At 36.4% G+C, this 11,086-nt stretch overlaps 1 protein-coding gene across 1 annotated transcript in view; it reads left to right on the top strand.

Moving 5' to 3' along the window:
* The first annotated feature begins 6,762 nt into the window (after positions 1-6,762).
* Positions 6,763-11,086, top strand: part of plekhf2 (pleckstrin homology domain containing, family F (with FYVE domain) member 2) — a 30,071-nt gene continuing 25,747 nt past the window's right edge. The window contains exon 1 of the mRNA XM_041988087.1: positions 6,763-6,942. The gene's annotated coding sequence lies outside the window, so the exon portion shown is untranslated. The remainder of the gene's footprint in view (positions 6,943-11,086) is intronic.

Below are 11,086 nucleotides of genomic sequence, written 5' to 3'. Positions count from 1 at the left end.
AAATGAGAAGATCCAGCAAGTAGGAGTTGTCTGAATGTAAACCGCTTACTGATGCCAGAAAAAAATAGAATGGGCAGAAGTGTTGGAGATGATTTAAAAGACACAACAACTCAAATAGCAATTGGTTACAGTATGCAGAATATCAGATCAAATTTAACTCAAATGTAATTTATAGAATTCTTTTTATACATAAATGCAGGATAAAGTGCTTTACATGATAAAACACCAATGTTTACATATTAAAAACCCAACCTTCACACACATAAATAAAATATCAATTTAGAAACACACCCAACCACACACACACTACACACAAATACACCCTGACCCCATACTGCACAAACTCACACCCACTTACTATCTAACAGAATATAAATATTCATATATGGACAGAAATAAACATATAATGTCATACATGTCCAACCATGAAGCAGATGGGCTACACCGGGAGCTCTGTCTGTCAGGTAAGAACAGGATACTGAGGCTATAATTCACATAGCTCCTCCAAAACTCTGTAGCACGTATCATTACACGGACCCCTACCACTCACCCCATCACTCCCATTCAGCCGCTCTGCTCCCCACCTCTGGAACTCTCTTCCCCCTGATATTCGTACCATAGACTCTCTTTAACTCTTCAAATCACAACTCAAAGCACATTTGTTCAGACAGTCCTACGTCGTCTAATCACACACACACCATCTTAATGTTGTCCTCTGTTCTGTTTTGTTTGTTTTGTTTTGTATCTATTGTTTGTTCTTCTGTACAGTGTCCTTGGGTGTTTTGAAAGGCGATTTTTAAATAAAATGTATTATTATTTTTATTATTATTACAGACCCACCAAAACTGTACAACAAAAGACAGGAAGAGTCTAGTTAACCAATCGTTGCCTGGTCTGATGAGTCTTAAGTTTAGCTGTGACATTCAGAATTAAAAAAAATAAATAAATAAACAAAAGCATGAATACATCCTGTCTTGTATAAATGGTTTAGGTTGTTGGTGGTGTAATAGTGTGGGGGATATTTTTATGGCACACTTTGGGCCCCCAAGTATCAACTGAGCACCATTTAAATTCCACCGCCTAACTGGGTATTGTTGTTGACCATGTCCATTCCTTTTTTTCTGATGGCAACTTCCAGCAATATAATACACCATGTCACAAAGCTCAAATCAGCTCCAACTGGTTTCCTGAACATGACCGTGAGTTCAATGTACATTCATGGCCTCCACAGTCACCAGATCTCAATCCAACAGAACACCTTTGGGATGTGGTGGAAGAGCACATTCTCATCATGGATGCAGCTGACAAATCTACAGCAACTGTGTGATGATATAGGAATGTTTCCAACACTTAAATCTATGTCACAAAGAATTAAGGAAGTTCTGAAGGCAAAAGGGGTCCAACCTGGTACTAGCAAGTTGCACCTAATAAAAAGACCAGTGAGTGTAACTCAGTTTACTTTTCATCAGATTATCCTAATCTTGAAATAAAATACAAATAACAGAAAAAGCATCTAAATTGTTTTCAGGGTTTGTGACAAATTGTGAGCTATTTGAGAAGTAAACCCAAAAAGTTTCCATCTCAGTAACATCAGCGTAAACATGACTTCATCTGGCATCACCACAGATTTCAAAGACATGTGATGATAAATTAGAGCAATTTTCTCTGCACCCCACAGAGCCACTGTGGTGACCCAGTTATTTAAATTAAAGAACATCCTGCTCTTCGTTCCTACTTCACTGGAATTTAATTGGTATTTAGATGACATGACATTTGCAGGGGGATGAGTAGGACGGGAGTCTGTGCCCTGCTCAGGGACACATAACTGCTTGTGGACACTTGAACTGCTGTTGAGACTGAACTGTGACCTTTCTTTTACAACAAACACTTTTCAGCTCACCGGGCCATCCTGTCCCCAATTAAATCTGCCTACACAGAAGGCCACTATACTCATACTGTAGATCTTAACCAAGCATCTATGCAGTTTTCACTTCTGTGAAAATGTGTTTTTTGTCATACTTTTGCTGTCAAAAACAGCAAAAAATAAAAGGGGGGGTGGCAAGCGACACTTCACGGTGTTGGAGTGCAAAGAGGAAAGCTAGAGTTCCTTTGTAATGGTGGAATAGTTGAGCTGTTGTTGGTTAAACTTACAGGAAAAGCATTTCATGCAATGAACAGCTCCATCATTTCCTTCTTGTGGCAGGGCAGCATGAGCTCCCTCAGCACTTGCATCAACCTCCAGCTAGTAAGGTAGGGAGCCATCCATATGATGTCAAATGCATGTCAGAACTCAGGAGTCCAAACGAAATCTGCTTTTGGACTGAGTAGGCTGGTTAGTTGGAAAATAACAATGGATATGTGGTGGCAAAATTTTCTATAAAATAGCTAGCCATCCCAAGAAAGCAGCACAGAACCTTTCCAGTTGAAGCAAAAGTTGCCAACATCTCTGCATTACTTGTCCCTTCACCTAGAAATGCCCTGCACCACTTTGTTGGGAGCACATCCAGATAATCCTGCTGGATGTAGACTAATTCCTGCATGTACATGCACATGCATACTTAAATAGATGAGCAAAAAAAAAAAATGTCATTTAAAGCAACTGATTTCCAATAAAACTGCTCTCATTTGCATATTTTTCTTTTTCATTTGTTAGATGGTCAGAAACATCAGAAACTGTGTTTAAATCATATCCTACTAAGAATCTGTGTCAACACATGCTCACATAAAGAATTTCCAGACTCTTACTCTGCTCTAATTACATCTTGATTTATATAACATAAAGATAATGTATATACATGAATTTGACTATAATTGCATGTGGGTAAATCTCCCACAGAGAATGTTCGAGGCATTAGACATACTTCAGTCGATAAGTCAATTATACTGGTACAAAAATGGTGTTACGTTTCAGTCTCCAGCCTGAGCTTAAACTGTTGTTCAGTTCAGTTGTTTATGTGACTGCACTGAGAATTAACCCTGGCATCTAAAAATTACATTAATAAAACAGTGTGCTTTAATGTGATGCAAAGGAGTCCTGACAATGTGGTGGTACATGCTTTGGGATAACAGCATCCTTCAAACAAGAGGAATAATGGCATGGCTAAATGCTAAATTTAACTGCACAACAGCTAAATAAAAGAGACTATTAGATCACCAGTGTCTACTATCATCAAAATTAACCACAATGCAGATTTTTCTCCAGTAGCAGTCCTGTAAGTTAAAGTGCACACAGTGACTGTTAGATGCAGACCCAAACTTGACCAGCAGTATTCTCAAAGGTTACTCTGAAATTCAAGAACAGTATGGACACAGTATGCATAAACTTTCTAAAAAAATGTGTTACAAACAAAAATGCATTAAATGCAGCCCATAGTTGTAAGTGCAGCTTTTCAAAGGTAAGTCAGAATTAACTAGATCCAAAAAAGACAACACTGTGCTCATGACCCATACCTAGATCACAGCTTGTTCAAAAACAAATAAGGCCAAGAATATACTTGCTTTTTAAAACTTTTTTTGTGTGTAGAAACCTGGCTCCATTGTGAGCCTAATGGTTTACATACTTGCTTGAGTATTATGTTTGTTACCAGATGATTCTTCTGGGGGACACGTTAAAGAACTCGGATAAAGTAGAGTTGCCGAATTTGTAGGATAAGTGTAATTGCCGTCAATCCTCAGACCTTACATCTGCTCCAATATGTCTTCACACTGCCCCTAGCGGTTACTTGCATATTGCAGCTTGCAAAAGCATTGCATTCGTTTCTAAGAACATGAAGAACAATGCTTCAAATAAACTAAATACACATAACAGCCACAATAATCCCAAAATAACCACATGCAAATAAATGTAAATATATTTTTGACTTAAGACAAAAAATTTCTTGCAGTCCTACCACCCAGCTGTAATTTTATTTCAGGAAAATCTGATTTAAATCAACTTTTTTCCCAAGCATTTGTTACTGATGTCAGTATTCTTTTGCTGTTTTCCCTTTTTGCAGTCTCACTGCAATATCATTGCATCATTTCTGCCTTCCTTGACAGGACCTTCTGACAATTTGCCTTATTTTTCCCTAAATCAAGAGGGACAATTTCAATATAGAAACTTACTAACGAGTGAAGAAAGGGAGAAAAAATAATCCAACCCTGCCTTGTTATTTAGTAGAACACAGCAAGTTTGTTTGAAATGCACTTTGACTTTGATAGAAATTGTTGGAAAGTTGTGGTGATAGATTAGTTGGTGTGAAATTGTTTGAATTATGGAAATGATTAAAAGGGTGGTTTAGGGTTATGATGGATAAAGGTGAAATCCCTGTGGTGCGAAAAAAATCTTCTCTGTCTTTCTAATTTTATTAGAAACATTGATTTTCCCTGACTCTGAGTGGATTGAAAGCAGCTGTAGCTACAGTTCATCACCCCAGAAAACCAAATCAATTATGTTAGATAGTGTTAGCTTGCAGTCACTCACTCCCAGCACCAAGTTGAGGACAAATAAACGGCAATAGTTTGAGCTTGCATTGTAGCATGTCACCAGTAAAACAGGACATTGCTTTAAATAGTGCTCAAAATCTGTTTTAAGAGTGGATGGAATTCGCCTTTTGTGTTAATATTTAGTGCTGCTAAAGCTATGTTAGCAACCATTAGTCTAGAGGATCTGACCCTGGTTCAGACTGTTTCAAGCATGCTAAAAGCCATCATTTGCTTCCTCACAAATTATGCAAGACTGTATAATTTATTAAGGATATTTCCAGTCCCTGGAGATGAACCTTTAGGAACAGGCGGTTATAGGTGATCCAAATCTTTTTAAAATAGCTTATTAACAGCTTGGTGTAGCAGAGAGAGGAGTTGGGGTTGGATGCAACAGCTACTTTAGAGTAACTCAAACAACATGTGGCACTTAATTAGATGCAGGAAATAGTATTTGCAGGAAGGTGATAACAGTTTTGCAGGTGGTTGTTTTGAACAATTAATCTAAAGAGAAAAAAAGAAATCAACTCCTGACACTGTACTGTAACATTGATGGGTAGAAATATGTATCACTTTACTTTGTTTTTAACAGCTTTGTAAAATTTCAGTGTAGATTAGATGGAAAAAAAGAAACTGCATGAATGTTAAATGGGAAAAAGAAAGGCTGATTAAAAGACCTAAATAAAAGCTTTCACTGTCTTCTGGCCAAATAGAGCAGGAAAACAGCTAAGCAGATTTAATTTTTATTTCAGCTGAATTAATTAACTCTTTGTTCTCAAAGTAAATATATATATATATATATATATATATATATACATATATATATGAATAAAATCCCTTAAACTCTTGTGACCACCACTGTGAGGTTTCTGAGATGTGATTAGTGTTGCTATAAGATATGTGGCCTAATCTGTTCTCTTCCGCTGACTTGGTGCAGTTTTAAGAGTTATTATTAGAGTCAATAGTTCTTCTGACTCTCTGTAGTTGAGCCAGAGCACATTATAGGACAGGAGTGTGATCAATGATCCTCTTGTCCTTGTAAACTTATCTGGAAAAAGTTTGTTCTGACTACATTCAAAGAATAACAGTCTCTAACACTGTAAAACTGTTAATAGCATGAAATTTAACACAGAGAAATACATTTCAGATTATCTTTTTTGTTCCTTTTCCTTAAAATGACTCACTTTTTTTTCAAATCTGTGAAGTTAATGGTGAATATCTTACTATCTTGCACCTTTTTATTACTTTCTTTTTGCCTTCTCTTAGTGTTAAAGAAAAGGCAACTTGATTAAAAATTTAAGAAAGAAAAACTTAAAATCATGTTTCTGCTGACTGCTTCAGTTCTCGGCTTCTTCCTTCCTTCCATATGTTGTCTGTTTACAAGGAAAAATGTTCTCTCAGGGTCCACGAGTGTGTGTATATGCCACTGGGCAAAACAAACTGTACACACTTTGATACTGAATGTACTTTTCAACCTCTAAAATATTTATGAAATTAAGAATATTTTTGCCTCTAAGACGAGAAGATGAAATATGCTTGTCTGTTTGACTAATGTTTATTTGCCAGCATTTTGTTTGCAGTATTTGCTCCACAGAAATCCCTGCTCTGTTCATTTCAGTCAACTGCTGCACTCCATATTGCAAACATGAATAAATACACTGTCAGAGAAGGATATTAGTTGTGATAATTAATTCACATTCCATGTACAGAAGAATGCCAACTGATACGGGTGCATTTTGTTCAATAACCCAAAGCTGATGTGGCATAGCTTTTCTATTACTCCTAGCTGAATGATGATGAAACTGTCAGTACTAAAAAATTGCTTTTTTAAATCTCAATCTTCAAAGTCAGTTAATTTTTTTATTACATTTTTAAACAATCAAAGTTTTGTACAAGCTACACTAACATTCACTAAATCAGCAATAAATATTACGTAAAACAAACAATAAAGCATAATCAAGTATTACAGAAGTGTTTGTAAAGTAAAAGCTGAGATAAGCAGGGCTAAAAGCCAGTGAGAAAAAAATAAGTATTTGGCTTTGAAATGTTAAAGGGTCTGAGCAGCGCTTATGTGAGTAGGTAGGCTGTTCAACTAGTGATGGAACCAGTAATGTTACTTAAGCCATTAAGAGTACCTAGTGATATAAAGAAGTATCAAAAAGCCTGTAAGTTAAAGTATGAGTAAAAATGTATCGGAAATTAAGTAAATATATAATTTTTAGAACTACTTAAGGAAGGTGTAGTTCATGTTCCTGCTGCACATTTAGTTATGTGTTTACCGGCTGTCCGGTGGGTCATGAACGCAGCGCGGCGCTGCCATGTTGTGGTTTTATCTTCGGGACTGAGTTTCCAGCAGCTGTAGCTGTTTGCGGACACAGCGGTCTGTTTGTGTGAGAGTAACTCTGCTTTCTGACATTATCTGGAATACAACTGAGCTTCAAGTCACTGCAAAAGTTACCGCACAACGAGAGCTGCTGTCGGGTATGTAGTTTTCCTAGTTTAAAAGTTGTCCATGTTGACACTGTTGGCTGGCTAAAGGTGGCTCCGTGGATTGGTGCTACTTTTACCCCCATATTCAAGCTAACGGACTATTAGCAGTAAGAGAGCTCCTTCGATTTTTTTTTTTAAATAAAATATTTAACATGTGATATAAACAGAAGACTACTTGTTATGGTCAAACTAAATGAAAGGAATAGGATTAGCTTGGAAGCTACCTTTGTTGCTAACTGGCTAATGCTGCGGACTGACACCACTCTTTCTATTTGGGCGATGACTTGAAAAGCGATTTAAACTTTGAATCGTCTTTTGGGAATGCTTGATAGTTACGCACCTCTCTTGTGCTGGCTGTAAGATAAAGTAATTAGTTTTTTTTTGTTAATCAAGAGTCAAGAAAGCCCAAAAAAGAAAGAAAAAAAAGAAAGGAAAGAACTTCATTTAACCAGGGTCTTTGGCTGACATGGCGATAACTTGAGTGATTATTAAGTACTCTTCTAGGCAGTACAAAGTTTAGGTGTCTGGGTTTCTCCACCCACCTGTAACTTCTGCACGGGTAACATATAATCAGAGGTTCGGGTTATGCCACTGTGGAAGTGAATGTGTAGTCCTGATTACAAGTGAAACTTTTTTAACCACACAAAAAAAGGAAGTTAAAAGTGTCTTGAGTTTGTCTAGGCCAGTTTGTGTTGTAGATATGTTACATTGGTCAAAATACTCCTATTTTATCAGTAACTTTTCTAACAGCCTGGTGTTTGTGGATTTGAGGTCAAGGGTTGTTCACATGTAATCTGCCCTGCTGGTATTAATCTCATTATTCATTTGCAACAACATACCTTTTTAGTTGAAGACAAGACCTTGCAACACCTCAGTCTATATTTACATGTACTACCGGCTGTGTGAGATATTTCCAAACAACAGTTTGTTACTTGGACACAGTTTTCATAATCTTATCATCAGCAGATTACCATTTAGTTGGTTAAAAGTAAAACAATTAGTGGATAAAGCTTTTCACAGTTTAACAGTCCAAATTCACATCTACAATGTTTTTATTTTATTCTAAAAACTGAGCAAATGTAAGATCTTTTCTATGATTCAGTGTAGATATTTCTATATCACACTTGCAGCTCAGAGAAGGAATATCCAACCCACTTTCAAGTTCCTGTTGTGCTGCATTTACTGTACCTTTTAAGTGGAAAGTTGAAACTCTGGCTTTTTGTTTGCTGTCAACTGCAAAGTCTCAGCAGCAGTTACATAGTTCACATAATGAAAGAAAGAAAGAAAGAAAAAACGTATAATGGTTTATTAGTACCTAAATGTTTATATTCCAGCTGGGATTTAAAACTTGAGGGTTTGAAGTTGTGAATTCAATTTTCCCATTTGTCACTGAATGCAACATTAGTAGCTCCAATTTTACCTAAATATACCTGTTAACTTTGGTGAAAGGTAGCCCATTTGAGCAATAGTTCTTAACATTTTCCACTTTAAAATGTAAGAAAAGAGGAATGTATAGAGGGAGCGAGCAATGGTGAAGCCCAGGGTTTATTAGCCTGGTATATGATTGAGGAATCACTACATTAGTATTGATTGGACTCAAAATTTTTCAAAAGGCTGTTATTTTCTGTGGTGCAGTTTTTGAACAAGTTAAAAAAATTTAATTGTGACAAGACTGTGCAAAATTTTGGTGGTCAAACTGCAGATAAAGGAGATGTATATGAGCAGAAAATTGTTAAGTATTTCTGTAATGGTTTGGTAGGTGTTTAACCTGGGTTTGTTGTGTGTGTTTGCTGTCTGGTTAATACTGGATTCTCTTTCATATGGTAATAATGTCCTTCAAGGATTATTGAGTGCTACCTATCTTAAAAGAGGTGGACCCTGAGAAAGAAAGGGGCAGAGTTGAAGGAGTGATTTTATTCCCTTAAACAGGCTCATGGGAATGGAGGTGTAAGCTAGCTCTGAATGATTTTGGGGGGAAAAAATCAAATTGCAATTTCTGGTTATTTGGTTCAAGGTTTTTAATCTTTTAAGTTCAAGCTTCCGTTTAGTGTTCACGCAGAAATATATATATATATTTTTCCATGAAATAAATGGAGGGTTACCACATGACATAGCATAAGAATATGAACTGCTCTATATTCTAATGCAAAAGGCACAAAGCTGAGCCATGAATGACTTCACTTACCAATTGCAAGATACAACCTGTGGCCAAAACACTGAAGCCTGAAGGTTACATTTCCTCTAGTACTGGTTAATACGTTAGATAAAATCTTATTTACAGCACGTCATTTCCCTCTCGACATGCTTTCTGTCTGATGTGTGTGTGCCCCGATTCACACACACACATCAGCAGACAGAAAACACATGTTGGAAAATATGTTGCTTTAGCCACCTGAAAATCTGACTGAAATATGTGTTTAACTCTCCCAACGTGGTAAAGATGGAAACGCTCGTCTTATGAGGAAATGGACCCAATATTATTTATAGGTTTTATTAAAGTCAACACGTTGTCTTGAGATCTGAACTTTAAGAATTTTTAGAGCGACTCCACTCAGTAAAATTGTGTTTATTAACTTCATCAGGACATTTCAGAACTCTGTTTTCTGTCCTTGGAGTTTTTTGCCACATCATTTTAGTTGTTTTTGGAAAATTAGTCTGCAAAGAGCTTAGAAATGCAAGGTGACTTCACAGCTGAGTGCAGCTGTCGTGTGATGTTTGAATGACCGTAGCTCAAGAAAGACGTCAGGAAGTATTTAACTTTTTATACTTTGTACTAGTGTTGTTAAAAAAATAGATTTTCAGATGCGAATCGATTCTAAAATTTAGTATCTTTTTAGATAATACTTAGCATGGGTATTGATACTTAAAGGCCACTTTGGAGTCTGCTGTAGACCAGCTTCCCTGTTGAGGACCCGTTGTTTACATTGCTGCCAACTTAGCAACTTGTCGCTATTCTTAGTGAGTTTTTAGACCTCTCTAGTGACTCTTTTTAGTTTTTTTAAAGCATCAAATTTAGCGACTTTTTCTGGTGTTATTGGAGACTTTGAGACTGACGTGAAAACACTTATTGTTTTCTCTTCTTAATGAGTCGTTAATGCTACAGACTACGTCCAGAAGTGCTCACAAGAGGCTCGTCCACGAGCTGCAGGAGATGTTCTTCTGCTTCATAACCAGCCTGGAAATGCACGAAGCCGCTACTGGCTGATCACGCCCTGCCTATTAATGCCTTTAAATATAGACTGTAGACAGACGCATTTAAAAAGTTTATCTTTTAAAATGTTTTTTAATTAATCTAGTTTAAGAAATTATCTTAACTAGTTCTATTACTTAATCTCTTCTCAAGTATTGTGAAGAAAAGGATGCTTATGTGAATAAGTGCACAAACTAGTGGTTAATTGTTTTTTTCTTTCTATTTTTGCATCACAGTGAGCAGACAGTTTGAGAACGCTGCTCAGACTCTGCACAAAATAATAGAGCTTTAAAATAATTTACTTTGTTATTGGTGTCGTTTCTTATATTTATTAATATATTTTTGTTCTTTTGTTTAGATTATGTTGTTATAAAATAAAAATAAATAATTCCCCAACCCCCCCTCCCTATAGGAACGAAAATAGTATCAAGCATCATCCTTAGTATCGGCATCGAGTCTGAAACTTTAGTATTGTGACTGCCCTACTTTGTACAGTGATAATTGTAAGACATGAGGAGAAGTAAAAGATAACAGATATTTATGATTGACTTTACAGTGACAGGAGTGTACTTTGATGAATATCTATTAACACCCTTTGACAGATGTGAACAACAGTCTTTTATGTTGAATGTGAGATGAAATTTGCTATTAAGTTAATTAAAAGTCTGCTGCAGTTTTATAGTGAACATCTCAGCTGGAGGAAAAGGTTACAGGAAATCATGCTTGAGATAAAATCTTGGTGTATGCTGATTAAAATGGTTTCTCTCAGTGTTACATGAAGTGATAAAGGTTTAGGTTAATCTCTTTCAGGTTTATATTTAACACCACATATTTTGTCACACAACTGCCAACTATAGTCACAGTCTTCATTTCTATTTATTCCATTAATGTTGCGCTCACACTCTTCAGCGGCATGGTTGGCACATCATTTGCATTATCTTGTGA

The sequence above is a fragment of the Melanotaenia boesemani genome, chromosome 6 (genome assembly GCF_017639745.1).
Source record: "Melanotaenia boesemani isolate fMelBoe1 chromosome 6, fMelBoe1.pri, whole genome shotgun sequence".
NCBI classification, from domain to species: domain Eukaryota; kingdom Metazoa; phylum Chordata; class Actinopteri; order Atheriniformes; family Melanotaeniidae; genus Melanotaenia; species Melanotaenia boesemani.
The sequence above is the reverse complement of the archived record's forward strand: the minus strand, read 5'-3'. Positions and strand labels throughout refer to the sequence as shown.